The 20,104-nt window shown below is 39.4% G+C and overlaps 1 long non-coding RNA gene across 1 annotated transcript; it reads left to right on the top strand.

Annotated features, from left to right (window-relative positions):
- Nucleotides 1-626: 626 nt before the first annotated feature.
- On the top strand, nucleotides 627-10,278 carry LOC113976640. The gene is made up of 5 exons (XR_003537132.1): nucleotides 627-740; nucleotides 1,305-1,394; nucleotides 5,363-5,815; nucleotides 7,197-7,289; nucleotides 9,044-10,278. It is a non-coding gene; the product is annotated as an uncharacterized LOC113976640 (long non-coding RNA).
- The last annotated feature ends 9,826 nt before the right edge of the window (nucleotides 10,279-20,104 follow it).

The following is a 20,104-nucleotide window of genomic DNA, read 5'->3' as shown; positions in this document are numbered from 1 at the left end:
CACCATGGTCCCTTCCAGCCTGACCCATTCTGGGATTGAAGGAGGAAGCTTAGGCCCTCTGCCTCCTGCCCTGCCTCCGAAACAACAAGTACAACAAGAGTAGCAGAAGAAATATAGTCACGATGTAGATTAGATCCTATTTTTGTGAAACATGAAAGGAAATTTTTCGTAGTGTGTATGTTGTATTTATGGAGACAAGGTTTTCAACACAGACAGCAAATCACCTCAGAAGTTAAAGTAGGATATCTGTGGGCTGTTAAAACACAGCTTTTAAATATCTTTTCCCTATGGTTGGTAAGTGGTTAATCCAGGGGGCTTTAAAAAGAAAGAAACCTCAAACTAGTTTTCCAACAATCTTTTACAAATTTCTAGAAACTTTTGTTCAAAATTGTCTTCCAGAGTTTGTATTTAGTCATTTACCTACCTGTTAGTGACTGTCAGGGCTGTGCAAATCACACATGTAAATATGGCTTGTTCTGTCTGTAATTCTATCAACATTTTTGTGTAGAGCATTAATACAAGTAATTTGCTGCACAAGAACGAGCATTTGTTGTACTTTATTTTCTCTTTGATTTAGAAATAAATCAATCAGAAATGCTGCTATCCATATACTGTTAACAAGGAGAATAAAGTTCAAAATTTTAATTACCATAATCATGTTAAGTTTGCATTTGGACTCAAAGGAGACAAAATAGAAGAAAACGATAGTGGAATTTCATCTGATCTTCTTTTAGGACCAGGTGAAAAAAATCAGTGTAAGGAAGACATAGGGAGGAAATGGAAAGTGTTAAAAAATAAATGGAGGCATTTCATCTGGTGGTGAATATACTACAACCAAAAAACATGATCCAATGGAGATGAAAAATATGACATTGGAAAGAGAGGTCTATATGTGTAAAATGTCTGGACCAAAGGTAAAGTAGAAATATTAAGGAGTAAAGTCAGCTAGGTGTAAAAACACCTGATAAAAAATATAAAGCTGGACAATAAAAAGAACAGTGCTGGAGGTTAAGATAAATAAAATAAGTTGAAGTACCAAAAAGGAGAAGGTGATGTTGAAGAAGACTGTAAGACACTTTAAAAATAGTTTGGAAGCACCTTTCATATGAAATATGTCCAGTAAAAATAATACATCAAACCTATATATACAGCTTAAAACTCAAGCCTGAACTTGAAACTGAACATGTGCAAATACGAGAATTCCTATTTTGCTTTACAAGTGCCTGAGTTCTCCCAGCTGCCAAGGGAGCTGGTGCGAGATATTTTCAAATAAACTTTTACAGCTGTTTATTCCACCCATTCAGCAGGATGACACTCCCAAGAAGAACTGGAATGCAGCAGGAATGATGAAGGTGATGCCGTTTGGAAGTCGTTTGTTTGCCTCATCATTTGCAGTGAATGATTAAAATCAGGCATAAGACGCTGTAACTGCTGAGTCAATTAAGATTTAATCAGGTCCTTTTTTGTGGAACAGTTTGTAGTGGTTAATGGGGGGTTCCACCTTTCATCTGACTGTGTTTTAATGTTCAACTTTAGGTGAAAAACTTCAGTTTTGCTCTGAAATGGATTAGAGTTGCTTGTACATGCAGCCACTGTGTGGAAACCAATGCAGTAGACATAATTAAGATACAAAATACATGAGGATAGATAAATAGATAGAGTGAAGTTAGGATAGCCACAAAGAGGTCAGCTTCATACAGAAAGTATTCCCTTTTTTCTCACCGTTTTGCAAATTCCATCATTTTAGCAACATGTTAAAAAGTATCTGGAAAATTAATCACAAAAGTGTAATTGCTTACATTTCTTTTTTATTGGTTTCAATAATACAGGGCAAAATATAGCAACAAATCAATGTTATAAATAGCCATAGGAATAGGAATTTTTTTTCCCAAAGGTACCATGCACTCAGTAAGACTGATGGTGATAAAAGAGAGGGTGATAAAAGAGAGAACAGAAATTTCAGTGGAATATTTGTATGGGGGCAGAGAGAGATATATAATAGTTTATATCATATAGTATCATTTATGCTCCATTTTTTGTTGAAATGCATCATTTACTGCTTTTATTTTCCCACAAAACATTGATGTAATCCAGGTTGGCACAATTTTTCCACCTTTTTTTCAAGTTTTCTGTTTGAATTGTTTAATAAAAGAGAAGAAAAGCTATGAGGGAGGATAATAATTGATAATATTTTGCAGTAATGAGATAAAACGTTTGTGTTTTTTCCAGGCTGCACAGAAAGCATGTCAAAAATACCATTTCTGGGGAAAAAAAAGGCACTTTTTGTTAATTAAAATTTTGCATAACTTTAAGTGTTAAATAATTTTTAATGGCTTAAATAGAATAGTACCAGGAAGAGTTGGTAAATTGCAAAGATTCCCCATTTATGACTGTGAATAAAAATATTGCATTAATATTGTTTTTAAGATAGGTAAGGAAGGGTTGTTTGTTTATTTTAAACAAAGCATTTGGCATCAGATTTATCACTGTAAGATGCATGACCTTAAAAGTAAATTAAAGGTAGCTTCCATTTAAATGTAGAGATTTAAGGAAGGTTTTGAGTGTCCTCGGTTCTAATTGCTCCAGTTATTTTTTATTAATGACATTTCACTAGCTGGCACTGAATACAGCTTTTCCTTAGATCCAGCAGTTTCATCCTAGTTCATTTCCTGCCTCTGAAACATTTCGGGATACTACTCTGTTTAGATTCCCCTAAAATTTATAGCTCAGAATAACAACAGCATTCTATTGAGAGAAATTGGTTTATGTCTTTAAGGGAGACAGAAGAATGTCTTCCCAGACACCTATCCCAAACTCCTCTCACCTATTCTCTCCATGAACACAAATTTGAAATTCCACTAGCTATCCCAGCAGGATGCCTGGGAGATCTATGTACAATACCCACTCGCTTTGGTGGTTTCCTTTTCACCTTTCCTTTCTTATTTTCTGCTTCTTCAATCTCACTATCACAGAACAATGCTCTGACTTCTCCTCTGAGCTTTCCATTATATTTTAGGAGCCAAATTAGTTGGTATAAATTGTGGGTGAAAGTGTGAGAAGATTGGATACAGTTCTCTGTTACTTTGCATGGGATTTGCTGTGTCACTCAGCAGAGTCTACATATGGTATATTTTATAAATATACACTATATAAAATATAAATATGTATTATAATATATCATATATTTATTTATATATTTTATTTACTATTCAAACTTCAGTAAATTTACAGCTGGTGGGAAAGGTCTTTACCCAGAGCTTGGCTCACTCTTGTACAGTAATATGGACTGGATAAGAAGTTTGTCTCTGGAGGTGTCCAAGGAAGGAGTGGACGTGGCTCTCAGTGCTCTGGGCTGTGGGACAAGGTGGGGATCAGGCACAGGTTGGACCCGATGGGCTAGGAGGTCTTTTCCAACCTTAATGATTCTGTGATTCAGCAGATCCAGGGATTTGGTTTGTGCCCATGTTACTGTCTCTTCTTTTGCTCTACAATACCAAATATAAGACAGAGAACCTTAGTGAGCTAAATCAATGAAAGCACATTTAAGAGTAAAATCTCTTGAGTTAAAAATATTTATTAATACTCAACAAAAGTATAATGCTCATAATTTGCAAAGCAGAGTAAAGTAGTCAATTTATTTAATTCTCTCTACTTCTCCCTGATGATAAGATTTCTCTGACAAGGGACTTCTGATGTAGGTAGGTGCTTGAAATTTAGAGTAGCAGCTATATCAACAGCTGTGAACTTCATTGCTGTCACTATAAACAAAGGAACTTGTCCCGTTCTTCCCCAAAATACAGCTGCTGCAATCAGGAAGAAATATCTGGAAATGTTTTCAAACAATGAGGACAGAAGTTGGTTATTCACGTTTCTCAGTGCCAAATTTTTAGGTTTCTCTTCTCTTCTTTAGTAAAGAAGAATTGATCTTTGGATTTGGGAGATAGACCTTCCACAAACTCCAATTGCAAAGATCAAGGAATAAATGGAGGGAGGAAAGCACCCTCTGTTTGCTATCAGTCTGTCCTAACTGAAGCGGGCTTGGCAGTTTCAGTTAAACTGCATCTGCCAATGTCACATCTGTCCAGTGAAAGAAGGAGTTCAACCATCTCACTTGGACACATTTCATTAGCAAAGAAGTCAAAACCTTGTTTACATAGAAATCTGTATGAATTATGATATTGGATTGAGCACAGGAATTTTTATACATATATATGTATTACTGAGGGACTGAAGTGAATCTCAAATTCAAGCTCAGAGGAAAAGCAAAAGTATAACTTTATGCTATAATTAAGGTCCTAATAAAAAACAGACATATTGTTCTGGTATGCACTAGTAGCCTGTTTTGCTTTGAAATCAAATTAATTGTTCTGTGCTGTCCCTGTTATGTGATCACTAGATACTTGGGTTTGTTTTGATTACCACTCTGAAGGTAATTAAAAGATAATCACCATGTCACAAACACAAGTGCCCAATCCAGCCAAGTGAGAAGGAGAGGAACATGCTGAATGACATCTTTATCCTTTTAAATTAGCACCTTCCAGAGTCCCGCTGTCACCCCAAAATATATTCTGGACTCCATATGTTCTTTGGGCTTCTTAATGCAGTGAGTGGAATTGGGTATCAGGTGTAGAAAAGCAGTAGAGTTCCAGTTCCCTGCAGCTTTGAGCTGCTCTGCTCAGGTGAGACCCCCCTGCAGAGCTGCTCCAGCCCTGGGGAACAGCACAGCAAGGACATGGAGCTGCTGGAGAGAGTCCAGAGGAGGCACCAAGAGGATCAGAGGGATGGAGCAGCTCTGCTGGGAGGAAAGGCTGGGAGAGTTGGGATTGTTCAGCCTGGAGAAGAGAAGCTTTGGGGTGACCTGACTGTGGCCTTGCAGGATCTGAAGGGGCTCCAGGAAAGATGGAGAGAGACTATTGACAAGGGCTGGAGTGACAGGACAGGGGGAATGGCTTCAAACTGCCAGAGGGCAGGGTTAGATGGGATATGGGGAAGGAATTCTTGCTGTGGGGGTGGGGAGGCCCTGGCCCAGGTTTCCCAGAGAAGCTGTGGCTGCCCCTGGATCCCTGGAAGTGCCCAAGGCCAGGTTGGAGGGGTCTTGGAGCAACCTGGGCTAGTGGAAGGTGTCCCTGCCCATGGCAGGGGGTGGAATGAGATGGGCTTTAAGGTCCCTTCCAACCCAAACCATTCTATGATTTCATTTGTGTTGGGTAAGTGTCACAGTGTGGCTGTAATATTTGCAAGCTAATGAGTCAGCTGTACATGTCCAAAACAGCTACTCTGGAGAGTGTTAATAAGTGGAAAGGATAATAGTGAAAAAAAAAAGTAAACAGCTGAGTAATTCTCTGTCCTTTTTGTCTCACAGGTGGGATGAGGTCAAGTTTTCCTTCTTAGGAAGTATTGCAGAACAACACCGTGTACAGCAAATAAATGCATGGAACAGGCACCTGCGGCTGACAGCAGTTAAACAGCTGCAAACAGACAGCTCCAGCTCTCCGTGCATCCCTATCAGCTCCTTCCCTGCAGCGCCATTCCTCCCAAGTCCCCTGTTACGTCATTAGTTAATCCACTCGCAGTGTGTCACTGCAGCTCAGGCTATAACATCTTTGGGGAATGGGCAGTTGTTCGAGCATATGCTGTCCATTGAAAGTCCTTTACAGGTGACTGAAATATAAGCACCAAGATGCCCAGATTGCTCTCATATGACAAGCTTAATTTGGTGATCTGAAGGAAACAATGGAATCACCATATAAAATACAACTGCATAAATCAGTAATATACTGTAAGGAATTATTCTAAATGGACTGGGAAGTTGTAGGTAAATATTTTTATACTGTAGGGCATTATCCTGAATGGACTGGGAAATTGTAGGTGAATATTTTTTTCCCTTTTGTATGAAGGACATTGTCTCTGTAAGAGTTAAAGAGCAAAAGATTAAATAATCATGGAACATTAAGTAAAGACTGAAATAGGAATGTCACCAATGTTTTAAATTACTTCTACCTCAGACTGAAATGATCATTCATTCAACATTGTTTAACACCAAAATTATTAGGAGTAAATAGTAAATCTTTCAAAAAAAGTTTTTTAAATATATCTGAAGGTTGGGAGGCAACCAGGTGCCTGAGTTTCCCTGTTGAAATGAGTTTATTGAATTTATTCCTGCTGTAATATTGATAATGTTGCATCCCAGCTATCTTTGTGTGCTTGTAAATATGCAGGGGATCACAAAGCTTATTATGTTTGTTCACTTGAAAAATATGACATGCTTTAACTTAACTCTCAATAGATAAGATTTAATGAAGGAATTACATTCCTTTTTTCCTCCTGGACCACTGTTTGTGCTACTGATATCCCCTGCTACGTGTATTCTTTCTGTTCTTGTACCTCGTTAAACAGATAGAGAAAATCCCATGGGATTTTAATATGTATTTAAAGCACTTTAAAAACTCGTGTGTTTACATGCTGTCCGTCCAGCTTTCTTATGCTTGTCTTCATGGTCAGTGCAAATGACCTCCTGAAAACAGTTGAGATAGTTTGTTACTCCCTGCCTCAGTAAAAATAATAGAATATTTCAACTCTTTGGTAATAATTGTTTACCCTCGCCAATTAAATTCCTAAGGCATTCTAGAGAAAATAGAAAATCTGCTTTCCGATGCATTTAGTCCCCATCACATCCCCAGAAGTAATAGGCCCTAATATTAGTGGTGGTTCTGTTCCATGTGAGAAGAATGCTGTTACAGGGATAATGTGCTCCACAGAAATATTTAATTCATATTTCATTGTTCCTGTCTGGTTCATTCCCAAACAGATCTTTCAGCAAGAGAACCATACCAGCACAACTTTCCTAAAATGGACTAAAATACACATCTGAAATACTCCTGCCAGACCAAGGTTGTTGTTGCTCCACTGACCAACCCCATTAAACAAAAGATAAAATCCTCCCTCCTGGACCTCACACTCCCTGTTTCTGCTTGCAGAAGTGTGAGTCCCAAAGTGAGAGTCAAGAGGCTGTTATTCCAGCACTGAACTGTGGAGTGTTACCCATCTTCCACTCCCACACCAGTGATCACCAGCCATGCTGGGGAAGCTGAGGGAGCTGCAAAAACTGCAAGCAGCAATTTGATTTCATTTGAAATATCACAACCTGGCAGAGCTGCTTTGCTAATTAGTGATCCATAACTTTGTTGTGCTGGCAGGTTCATGAGGTGCCAGCATTGGAGGATTCACTTTAGGAAATACTTCATTGGAAAAATTGAATTTGGAAACAGGCTATTATGGCTAAATAATGGGTAAATACTTGCTCCTATTTGCTCAAATATATTAATGTGTAATCTGGGTTTAATTAATTCATGTTGGAAAATTGATAAATGGCTTCTTAGTTCCCTTTATATACCTGTAACTTAGAGAGTGTAAAATTTTGTCCTTTATGAACTCTAGATATGGTTTATTGTAGTGACTTTTCATGTTATTTCAATGGAACTAAGATTTATACTCCAGTAACTTTGCCCCACTGCAGCATTTAATTAAACAGAACTGTTGTGGAGTTATGTGCGTTGTCTATATGAACATAAACTAATTCCAAAGTTATTGGCTTATGAATGCATTTTCTTGTGTGACGAATACATAAGAGAACCACAGCTTTGCCCACAATGCATTATACTGCTTGAGTCTTGGAAGATGCTTGACCCAGAGTCCCGTGGCTAAAGGGATGACATTTTTGTGATTTTTTTTGGTACTTGCTTGGTAGCATGAAGGAAGGCTCTTTTCAAGTGCTGCATCTACTCACAGCTTCCTGATTCTGAACTAGCTTTGAATCCAGCCTACCCAGTGCTCCAAGACAGACTCATCAAAAAGTATTTGCATAAGGAGCAGCAGCATGAAACCCCATGTACCTGGTCAGTGCTGAAGTCAGGGAAAGATGCTACAGCTCTTTTAGTAATCCCAGAAAATAAGCAAACTGATGTCTTCATGTTTCTTCTGCATCAAAATCAGTGTGAGCAGCAGACAAGGGAAGGGATTTTGACTTTTTAGTCCTGTAAAATTCCCCAAGTTCTAAATTCTGAATTTAATTTAAATCCTTCATATGGTCACTAGGACAGACTCTCCTTGCATCTTCAAAATGACAAAAGGGCTAACGATGCAGTAAACAACCTTGATTCTCTCCCTCTGTACAACCTTTTAACGACTGTCATTGCTTCAGCTTCAGGAGGTTGTGTGATCCAATTAGGGCAAATTGAATAAGACTGCTTTTATGCTAAAGCGTGAGAAAGTTAATTGAAATCAATCCATGTTTAGTGAAAATGCTGGAGACATCACTGATAATTTAAAGCAATTAAAAGATGTTGTCCTGGAGCAAGCCAGAAACACATTAAATCTAAGAGTCTGTTAAAGAAAACTACCTAAAATATTTAAATTATATTATTCAGCTAAGATGGACTAGAGATAGCTGAAACAATTAGAAATTGGGAGGCATAAAATCAGCAATGTAATCTTCTTGAGCTATTTTAAGTCATTTGTTTTTTCAAAAATCATAGATCTTTTTAAAAATCCCATTTGTGACATTAGTGAACAAAGGTGTACTAATGGATTTGCAAATTTTTGGACTTGCAAATCTCCAGTTCTCATTGATGGGCCATTGTGCTTTGAGAAAATTTAAATTGAAACACATTTTTCAGGTAAGTAGTAAATTTCTTGTTCACAGGATGCAAAACATTGCATTTGATAGACGTGAAGGTTAAAATCCAGTCTCTTGGCTTTATCAAATTCCTAAATATGGCAGGGTAATTATGATGGTTTTCTGATCTCAAGTCCCTATATTCATCATGAAATCTTTCTAGAATTTCCATTAAGGTTGGAAAAGACCTCCAAGATCCTCAATTCCAAACTGCTGAGGGGATGAGAATTCAGAGCTGCACAGTTCTGTGCCATTCTCATTTAGAAGTTTTGTCTTAGCACGAGTAATAAGACAGAAGGTAAAGAATAGCATCAAAAAAACATTTGAAATATTATCTGTAACATTCCTGTTGTTGTTGTCTACATTCAGGCTCTGGACCAGACATGATGGACCCGCCTCTGTTAACTCTCACCTCTAGCAGGACTTGTGCAGCTCATTAAGAAGGTTTTAATGCAATGACACATGCTGGTAATACTGTACAGACATGGAAATGTATGAAAGATTAATTCTATAAAATATCCCATAGGCATAGACTGAAGACGGCTAAAATTAATCTGCCAAATACTAGTAATTATCTTTTATAGTCTGTCAAAACTTGTACTTGCAAGTTTGTATAAATCTTTGTCGTGGCACTTTCTTCCTCAGCCACAGTTGAGCATATGGAGGTTTAAAAGGACTGAGCCTGAGTCAACTGCACAACGGATGTGTCTTGCCAAAGCTTCTTAAAACAAGCATTTAAGATCATTTTACTTGTTATATGTATGTTCCGCTCCCAAAGCCTGGATTATCCAGTCCAGCCCTGGTTCCTGGGGGGGGTTTGTAGCCCGTCCAATGGTCCTGATCATCAGGTGCAGACACCCTCCCTTGAGGGCACACCAGGCTTTCATCCAAACATGGATTAGGTGTGACCAACACCTGGCAGAGGTGGTGCTGGAAAGCCTTCCTCTCCCTCAGCACACCCATAGGAGATTGAGGAAGATGGGGAGTTTTGATCCCTCAGAACAGGAAGGGAACATAACACCTGAAAGACTTTGCACTCTTGCTGAGAAACACAGCCTTGGGGTATGTATCAGATACTTTTTGTTAACTGTGTTATTAATTGTGTTTGCATTTGAGAGATGTTCCTTGTCTTCATGTGCACTAGTGCCCTCCTACAATAAGAGAGGCTTTCACTCTGCCCTGTTGGGGTGAATGCTACTGATAATGTTGATAGTAGAGCGTCTTTTTTCCTTCATAGTCCTTCACCTTGTAGTCTTGGGCAAGGTAAGAATCTTAGGCTGAAACACTTTTTTGCTTTCTCCCCCCTTTTGAAACTTTTATTTTAAGAGAAAGCATTCTCTCATTCTTGTGAGTGTAGAAAAAAAATGCATTAGACACCTCAAGACTTTAAAACCAGAGCACAATTTATTACTTTTGAACCAATTTAATAATTTTTTTTTTTGCTTGAATAGTAAATGCTTTGACTGTGCAATTCTGAAAGATACCCTTCATTCCTCTGTTTATCTGTGTTCAGCTGGAGGTGGAAGGAATAATCTAATTCTTAGTCAAAAATTGGAAGCAAGTTATTTTCTTTAATATCATCTGTTGTTCTTCCATGATCTGTGAGCTGCATTATGGCAGAAAATTGTGCCAACCTTTTGGTCACTCTTTATTGATATTAAATGCTGAACTTTCTGTGTTTGTTTCTCAGAAAAAAACTCCTTGTTCTCCTTCATACTACGAATATTTTGTTATCTCAGAGGATATGTCTGTTATTGGTCTGTACTACTGTGGTGCCTACTAGTTCTAACTGTGGTTGACATTTTATGCACACAAAGTGATGATAACAGACAAAAAAAATATTTTCTCAACAGGGCAGTGAGAAGGTAGAAGAAAATAAATATTTTATCCCAAGAAATGCATTGATTTGTTTGGATCATTCAGCAATTATGAATAATGTCAGGAAAGGAGACTGGAAAGCATCTGGTATTTGGTGCCTAAATCATAAAATCTTTCTTCCTCTCAAAATATTTCTGGTAAAAAAAAGACCAGAAAGCTGAAGAACCAACTCTGCCCACAAAAAATCCTCAGGACTTCTCTCCACATACAATGTATAGAACTATAAAATTCCTGTATTTTTAAATGTACACCTTCTAGTAGCTCCAGAAACAAATAAACAAAAAAAATTTCTCTTTCTAGACCTAAACTGAACATAGAAACTTAAGCTAAACTAGCATGCTACAAGAGATTTAGCTCAACTCTCTGGGTGGAGTGTCCTTTGTAAAATTTGAACAGTAGTCAGTGAAGTCTCAGTTTAGCTGAACTGGTTTTCCCTCAGTGCTTCCTTTTAGCTATATATATCACCTCTAACAAGTTTAGTTTTCATCCACTTTTGTATTACACCACAAACTCTCTCTGAAAATGCCAGGCCTTATTTCCTCTGCAAGATGTTTAATCAAAAATGACCCACAATTTCAAGCATGAATGCCCAACATCTCATTATTAAGTGCTGCCTGGGACATTTTAGAGTGCTCTAACCTCAGCTGGGATGTGGTGACAGGATTCAGGAGGCCACTGATATTTTACAGTTTAGGTAATCATTTATCTATCCTTAGTGTTTGGTATGAAAAAGCACGTGGAAAACCAGCCTGGTAGAGTTTTGTATCAGCAGGGAAATTCTTGATCTGTATGACCTTGGTCTAATTTGAAACCTCAAGAAATCAAGTAAGAGCCAGCCCAAAGAAAGGGCTCTTGAGTTAATTCGCTTTCCCTGCTTCTTGACTTCTCAAGGGTTTCACTACAAGGACACTTTCCAGTTAGTTCATGAATTTTTTAGACACCTTTCATCACTGACCTTCTGCTTCAATTTGAAGAGAACAACAAGGTCTGGGCAAAATGACATTGTTACTATTGCCTTTTAATTTGTCTCATTTCGACCCAACACAAATATCCAGTCTTTTTAATCATGTTTCTCTAGCAAGTCTCACTAGTCTGGGAAGAACATTTCTCCCTATTTTAATCTTTTAAACTGTGGTATTACTTTGTGAAATGCAGCGTGAAAAATGGGTTGGGAAAACTGATGACTACAGCTGAAAGTTGGTTTCTTTCCTCCTAGTTCAATTGTCTCAAAGTCATTCAGGGGTTGTTTGTTTTCCTTTTTGAAAGAATAAGCTTTTGAGATCCATTCATTTTTGGGAAGAATGCAGATTATTACTGGGTGCTATCCAGCTACCAATGATACACAGGCTAAGACAATGGATTTTTCATGGTGTGTCTGTGTCTTGGGCTCAAAACCAGAAGGTCTTGCAGATCTTATGGGACAACCTGTTGATGTAAATGTCTGTGAGCGTAAAACCTTAGGATTGTTAAAGCATTTCTCTAGTTCAGAAGCAATGGTGGCCTTCCTGAGGGTTTTTCCAGGCATAGATGTGGCTGCCCCATCCCTGGAAGTGTCCAAGGCCAGGTTGGACGGGGCTTGGAGCAACCTGGGCTAGTGGAAGGTGTCCCTGCCCATGGCAGGGGGTAGAATGGGAGGGGCTTTAAGATCCCTTCCAACCCAAACCATTCTATGATAATTATTTCAATATATAAAAAGATGAAATGTAGACAGAATCACTGACATACTAAAATACTATGCCATGTAATCCTGAACCTACTGTAATCCCGTTCATTTCCTGTGTTCTTCACTCATCAGCTTCTATGTTCTTGTCCATAAAACTGATCAAAGTGTTTAGGATGTGGCTTTGTTTTAGCTGTTAAGCTGTGGAACTCCTAATGTAGCTCTGACATGTAGAATAATTCCTCTATCGTCATGTCACTCCTGTAAGCAATTCTCAGTGCTAATAAGCAATAAATTCTCTTGAGAAAAGTTGTCAATATTTGATCCCCTGACAGTCAATGGGACAGCATTAACACCAGTCAGAAGGAGCTTAAATTGCTTTGAACAGGCAATAGACATTAAATATGGTTACAATAGTAAAACTTGATTGTAAATATATCAAAACTAACTTTGAGAACTTGGTTCCTTTTGATTCTTCCTCTTTCCATGGCAGCAGGTTAGTACTAGATGGTCTTTAAGGACTCTTCCAACCCAAACCCTTTCACGACTCTGTGAAGTGTACCCTGTTTAGGTGCTTTGTTCGTGATAAAACCAGAGATAATCCTTCAATTTAATGGTGGCAAGAGTTGAACTGACCAGGGACAGCACCCAGGAGCTGGCTGGAGCTGTGTCAGGGAAGGGTCAGGTTGGATCTCAGCAAAAGGTTCTTCCCCCAGAGGCTGATTGGGCACTGCCCAGGCTCCCCAGGGCAGTGGGCACAGCCCCAAGGCTGCCAGAGCTCCAGGAGGGTTTGGATGATCCTCTGGGGCACAGGGGGTGACTCTTGGGGATGGGCCTGTGCAGGGCCAGGGGTTGGATTCGATGATCCTTGTGGGTCCTTTCCAGCTCAGCCCATTCTGTGATTCTGTGACAAAGTGGTGGAAAAGTGTGATGGGTTTGCTTGTCCTTTTCTGCTGGATGAGGGAAGGAGGGATATTGCACAGATAAAATATAAAGCAAGAAATGTGTGGTCTTTCCTGTGAGCTGCAAATTTTTTACCACATTATTTAGTACTGGGGCTTTGTAATACTGCTGCTAGTTAACTGAGGCTTCAGTTTACATCATCCTACTACAACAGTAATCATGTTCATTTAAAGGTCATATTAAATTATTTGAGTCTTAACTCCATAATGGTTGATTCTAATAACACTATTTCAAGACAGTGATATTGCTTAAAATTTGTAATGCTCTTATATTCTGGCAAGGAAGTGTTTGTGCCTCTGTATTGAACAGTTTGCTTTTATGAAGATTATTATTATTATCTTTCTACAGATCCCCTCTTTTTCTGCATTTGCAGAAAAAGTGCAGTTGGCTGTTGTAAACTCTGAGTCATCATTTGCAGGTTGTAAAGTGGGACAGTTTGGTAATATACATGTAGAAGCCTGTAATGAATAAATTAAATTAAAAAAGGAAAGGAAAAAAGCAAAATGAAACTTGATCTGGCTGTTGGCTCTGATGCACTTGCAATGTTTTGCATCTAATGTATCCATATAACTTTGACATGCAAACTAAAACTGCTTGGCTGAAATTCTGCTGAATCTCAGCTAAAGTTCATTAGATATTTTCATCAATTCTGAGTTTTCAGATCTACTCAACTGTGTTAATTGAATTAAACAACAACAACAAAATATCCCACTGGTGACATAAGAATCTCCTTTTTGGTTATCTTTTTGTTACTTCTACAATATTTTAAGTGCATTTTGAGCATTTTGCAATGCTTGCTGCATTTTAAATGATACAGAATTTCTCTTTCACTCCTTGTCAAGCAAGCAGATATCACCTCATTATTTTATCCCTATTTAGTATGTTTTCTGAATCTTCTATATTTTAGCAGTATGACATACTATTAAAATAATAGTGAAATAAAAGTTGTTGGACACAACCCTTGGGATTGAAACCAACTCCTCAGCCATCAACACAAATCCTGAGAGAACAACCCTCCTACCTGATGATCCAACTCTGGCCTGTCCTGTGGGGATGCCTCAGGGAATTCTGAGGTCAGCTTTCTCTTAGGAGTATAGAAAATTTCATGTCTATATTCAGGTTGAGTAAAATATTAAACAGAATGCCCTTACCCATTGTAATCTCATTTCCTGAACTTTGGGAAGCCAAATCTTTAATTCTGTTACACCATATACTGAATATATTGAAAAGCAAGCAATTTTTCCCTTTGTAAATAGACTAACTTGAGATTTGCTTTGAGTTTCAATCACTTTTTAGTTAGAGAAAAAATGTACCTTATAATTCTGTTCAGATTGGACAAGGGTTTGAGTTTTGAGTCTGGATTTGATGCTAAATTTGCACTTTTCTGAATGATGGGAGCCTAGGAATTGAGGGTGATGGGGTTTTCAATACACAGGCAGAGCACCAGGGAACCATTAACATTCATTTTTCATACATTTGTTTTGGAATTTAGAACAGGTTAACAGTATTTTTCTTCAAAGTGTATGATGTGGAAGAGGAAATAAAATCTATGTGTATTTTTTTTTAAAGTGGAATCATGAAAGATGAAGGTTTCTAAGCCACTTAACATTCATGGTGCATTACTTTTGAAAATAGAAGATAAGAATAAGAATAATGAAGAAGAAAATAATATAAATAGTAATATAATAAGAAGTAAAAGTATGTTTGCTGACTACCTGATAGTGTTGCAATGATATTTTGTTTTGCTTTAAATATTACTTCTGTTTTGTATTATACTGTTTGCCCACCTTGTGAATATTCATGCATTTTCTCTGTTTCAATGTTTCACCACCTAATTTTTGCCTATTGGGTTTAAACAAGATTAAACCATTCTCTGTGTAAGTCCCTTGGGGAAAAGCTACATGAAAGTGGTAATGGCAATTACGGTAAATGCTAAACCCAGCATCCTCAAGTACTTGCTGCAAAAATGATATATAAAGTATTTAATGATAAAGTTAATTACATGGACTGTGTTGTTTACCTGGAGCTCTTTCCATGAAAGCAGAGCCATGAAGAACTGAAAAAAAATAGAAACCAAAGTCTCTACACTTAAAAGGTCACTTCTCTTCTCTTATATTAAGAACTACAAAGTCACTTATCTGTTTAAATGAAACTACAAGATACCACTTGCTTGTAGGAGACCACATATAGGAGAAAAAGAATTTGAATCAGTTTTAGACCAGTTTTAAAATTTAATCTTTTTTTTCACTAACCATAAATTCTAGTTGACTTAAATGTGCTGGTTTGCACACCAGGCTGTGCATGAGCATTCTGAAAAATAATTGATTGATGATGCATGTGTAGCTCTGGCATATTGTAACACACAGTCATTCAGTCCCTCCTAGACTGACAAAATAATGCCAACTTTATATGTACAATTAGCTTGCTCTTTTCTCCTGAGATCATTGTTCTAATGATACTGAGCATTTTTATTTGTTTCTGTTAAGAAGTGGCTCCTTTCCAGTTGGTGGTTACCTGCTGCCAGTAGTTTAATAATGGAGTATAACCTCTATTTCATTTAGAGCTGTCTTTCCACAGTGTCTCAGTGATCACCCAGAGATAAAAATGAAGTAGGCTCTGATTTATCCTGGACCTTATTAATGAACAAAATAATTGCTTGTGTGTTCTTATGGAATCTTTAACTCACACATTCAAATCTGTTACATGCTGGTCAAGCTACCAAAGCCTGAAGGGCAGGCAGCTCCTTTAATATGAAAAGTTTAAGCGTCTTATTTTTGTTTTCTAAAGGAGAATAATCTTAAGTCCCTCTTCTCTAGATTAGCTAAAGGTCTTTTGCTTTGAGTTTGTGTTGCTTTGGAGTTCATTCCTAACAAGCTTTTGTCCTTGACCAGCTGTCAGAAACCATTTCAGTAGGTTGTGAATTTAATCAATTCAATGTGTCTGCTGAAAGTAATAAAACATCATTGAAATTCTGTTTTAAGAATGTTAATGCAGTAACTGCTTCCTGTGTGACTGAAGACAGCTAAACTGTCAGAGATGGACTTTCTATTGTAAAGCTTTCTAAAAAAAATTACACTGATATCCTTGGCTGCACTTTAACTTATGGATTAATAGACCTTTAAAATTGAAGCCGCCTCATCTCCCTGCATTAAATGAAACAAGGCTATTTTGGACAGTTTTTAACAAAGGATGAAGATAATCTTAAAGGTAGATAAATTGACAAAATTTCAAAACTTGTATGTGTGGACAGCCCAAAGCCTCCACCTCTAGAATTTCCTGTTCTACCATCCTGTTCATCTCTTGGGCAGCAAGGTTTCCATACAGGTGTTCTGTAGCAGTTCTGGGCAATGTCTCCTCCTTTTTAGGTCTGTGTGTGCTGTAAGCCTGAATTCTGAAGGGGTGTCTCAGCAGGTAGATCACTGCATTGTTTTCTTATTGCATGTTATCTTTGCTTTTCAGTTGTTACTCTGATTTTTAGTTCCATTGTACAGCTCAAATCATGACAGATATTGGTAAATTTAGTGACCTAAAGAGGGGTCAGATCATCTGTTTGTGAGCTGGTAAATAGGAGCAGCTTTACGCAGGCTTGAGAGTGATATCCATATCCACATTCACAAAGCCCTGTAGCGACGGGTGAGGGTCGAAACAGCAGGTGAAAGGTGCACTGGGAGCCACAGACTCAACCCTGCATACAGGCGGTTCAGGATATTGGTCATTTGAGACTGACCGGAGATGAGAGTCTCTTGGGGCAGCACCTGAACGACCAAGCAGCCTTTTAAAGGACAGCACTGCTTGCTCCACTCGGAGAGGGGCCTAGAAAAGGTGACCTAAACAAAGCTCATCTCCCCCTTCACCCGGCTGGTTAACCGTGGCCAACGGGCATCTTCTACTAATGCGGTCACACAAAGATCAAGAGACAAAGGCATGCACCTGCCTCCAAAGGTGTACCCAAACTGACTCTCGCATGCTGGAACATCAGAACCATGCTTGATACTGCAGATAGTGGACGTCCTGAGCGCTGTTCTGCCCTAATTGCCCATGAACTATCACATCTCAACATCGACATTGCTGCTCTCAGTGAAGTTTGTCTCCACGAGGAAGGCAGCCTCAGAGAACATGGTGCCAGTTACACACTCTTTTGGTCAGGTAAACCCAGAACCAAAAGGCATCTCTCAGGAGTTGGCTTCATGATTAAAAACTCTATTGTTCCTAAACTTGAAAATCTGCCGACAGGTCATTCTGATTGCATTATCTCCTTACACAACAAGCAACACATTGTCCTCTCTAGTATATATGCCCCAACTCTCCAAGCTGACCCTGCTGAAAAAGATAAATTTTACACCGACCTGCACCACCTTACCCAAAAGGTTCCTGCAGATGATAAGATCATTATCCTTGATGATTTCAACACCAGAGTAGGAAAGAACTTTGAAGCCTGGAAAGGAGTGTTAGGCAAGCATGGTGTTGGAAACTGCAACGATAATGGTCGACTTCTGCTACAATTCTGTGCGGAGCAACAGCTCACCATCACTAATACTGTCTTTCAGCAGAAAAATAGTCTGAAGACAACCTGGATGCACCGTAGATCTAAGCATTGGCATCTCATCGATTATGTCTTGGTGCAACGGAGAGATGTCCATGATGTCCATCACACCCGCGTGATGCCCAGCGCAGAATGCCAAACAGACCATTGACTGGTGCGCTGCAAACTTAACTTCAATCTTAAGTTCAAACCTAAAAGGGGCAGCATCCCAAGGAGGAGACTCCAAGTTAACAATCTCCAATCAGCCACAGTGAGAGACAGATTCCAGGCAAACCTTCAAACTAGGCTTAAAAACCATTCCATAGATTCCATACATGCCTCTCCTGAAACACTTTGGCACCATATTAAAAACAGCATCCAGCAGTCCTCTGAAGAATCCTTAGGGATCTCCTTCAAGAAGAACAAGGACTGGTTGGATGAAAACAATCAAGAGATCCAGGAATTGTTGAAGAAGAAGAGAACTGCTCACCAAGCACACCTTGCACTGCCATCCTGTCACGTAAGAAAAGCAGCCTTTCATCTTCCATGCAGCAAGCTCCAACAGAAACTCCGTGACATCCAAAACAAGTGGTGGATCAATCTAGCTGAGAAAACTCAATTATGTGCAGATACAGGTGATCACAGAGGATTCTATGAGGCCTTGAAAACAGCATATGGGCCTACATACCAGGTCCAAAGCCCTCTACTCAACACAGATGGTCAAACGCTTCTGACAGATAAAACCTCCATTCTGAACAGATGGTCTGAACACTTTCAGACTCTTTTCAGTTCTAGACGTGTAGTCCAAGACTCAGCAATTCAGTCCATCACACAGCAACCAGTGAAGAATGAATTGGATACTGCCCCCACTTTGGGAGAAACCCTCAAGGCCATACAGCAGGTGAAAATCGGCAAGGCAGCTGGGGTTGATGGAATTTCACCTGAAGTCTGGAAACATGGGGGCCTTGCACTCCATGCTAAATTTCACGAGTTTGTGGTGTGCTGTTGGGAACTAGGGGAACTACCATCAGACCTTCGAGATGCAGTCATCATCACCTTGTATAGGAAGAAAGGAGTTAAATCAGACTGTTCAAATTACCGTGGTGTTACTCTGCTCTCCATTGCTGGCAAAATCCTGGCAAGAACACTTTTGAACAGACTAATACCCGACATAGCAGAAGGAATTCTGCCTGAACGCCAATGTGGTTTCAGAGCCAACAGGAGCACCACAGACATGGGATTTGTTCTCAGACAACTGCAAGAGAAATGTAGGGAACAGAACAAAGGTCTCTATGGAACCTTTGTTGATCTCACCAAGGCTTTCGATACTGTGAGCAGAAAAGGCCTATGGCAGATTTTGGAATGTTTAGGGTGTCCCCCCAAGTTCCTTAAAATGATCATCTCACTCCATGGGGATCAGCACGGCCAAGTCAGATATGGTGATGCACTTTCTGAGCCCTTTCTAATAACCAATGGTGTGAAACAAGGCTGCGTTCTTGCACGAACCCTATTCACAGTCTTTTTCAGCAGGATGCTCCAAAGGGTCATGGCAGACCTCGATGATCAGGACGGTATCTACATTCGATACCGTACTGATGGAAGCCTTTTCAACCTGAGGTGACTGAAGGCCCACACCAAGACCTTAAACCATCTTGTCCGGGAGCTGCTTTATGCTGATGACGCCGCCCTTGTTGCCCACACAGAAGCAGCTCTGCAGCGTTTAACATCCTGCTTTGCTGAGCCTGCTGAGCTCTTTGGGCTGGAAGTCAGCTTAAAGAAGACTGAAGTTCTCTATCAACCTGCACCTCAGGAAGTCTTCCATCATCCCCATATCACCATTGGCGAATCAGAGCTCAAATCAGTCCAGCAGTTTAATTACCTGGGCAGCCTCATCTCCTCGGATGGTGAGATTGATGGGGAGATAGACAACAGGTTAGCAAAGGCATACAGTGCCTTCAGAAAGCTTCATAAAAGAGTTTGGTGAAATAAACACTTGAAGAAAAGTACCAAGATCAGTGTTTCCAGAGCCATAGTGCTGTCTACTCTCTTATATGGATCTGAATCATGGGTCATCTACCGCCACCACCTGCGACTCCTGGAACGCTCCATCAACGCTGCCTCCGTACAATCCTAAACATCCACTGGGCAGATTATGTGACTGATACATCTGTTCTTGAACAGGCAGCAATCACAAGTATTGAGGCCATGTTGCTGAGAACACAGCTGTGTTGGGCAGGGCACGTCTCCAGGATGAAGGACCAACCACCACCTCCCTAAGATCCTGCTTTATGGTGAACTTGCCACCGGCTGCCGCAAGAGAGGAGCCCCGAAGAGAAGATACAAGGACTCCCTGAAACAACATCTCAGCCTTTGCCACATTGATCACCATAACTGGTCTACTCTGGCC

This window comes from Neopelma chrysocephalum, unplaced genomic scaffold (assembly GCF_003984885.1).
Source record: "Neopelma chrysocephalum unplaced genomic scaffold, ASM398488v2 Primary Assembly neopelma1_177, whole genome shotgun sequence".
NCBI classification, from domain to species: Eukaryota; Metazoa; Chordata; class Aves; order Passeriformes; family Pipridae; genus Neopelma; species Neopelma chrysocephalum.
The sequence above is the reverse complement of the archived record's forward strand: the minus strand, read 5'-3'. Positions and strand labels throughout refer to the sequence as shown.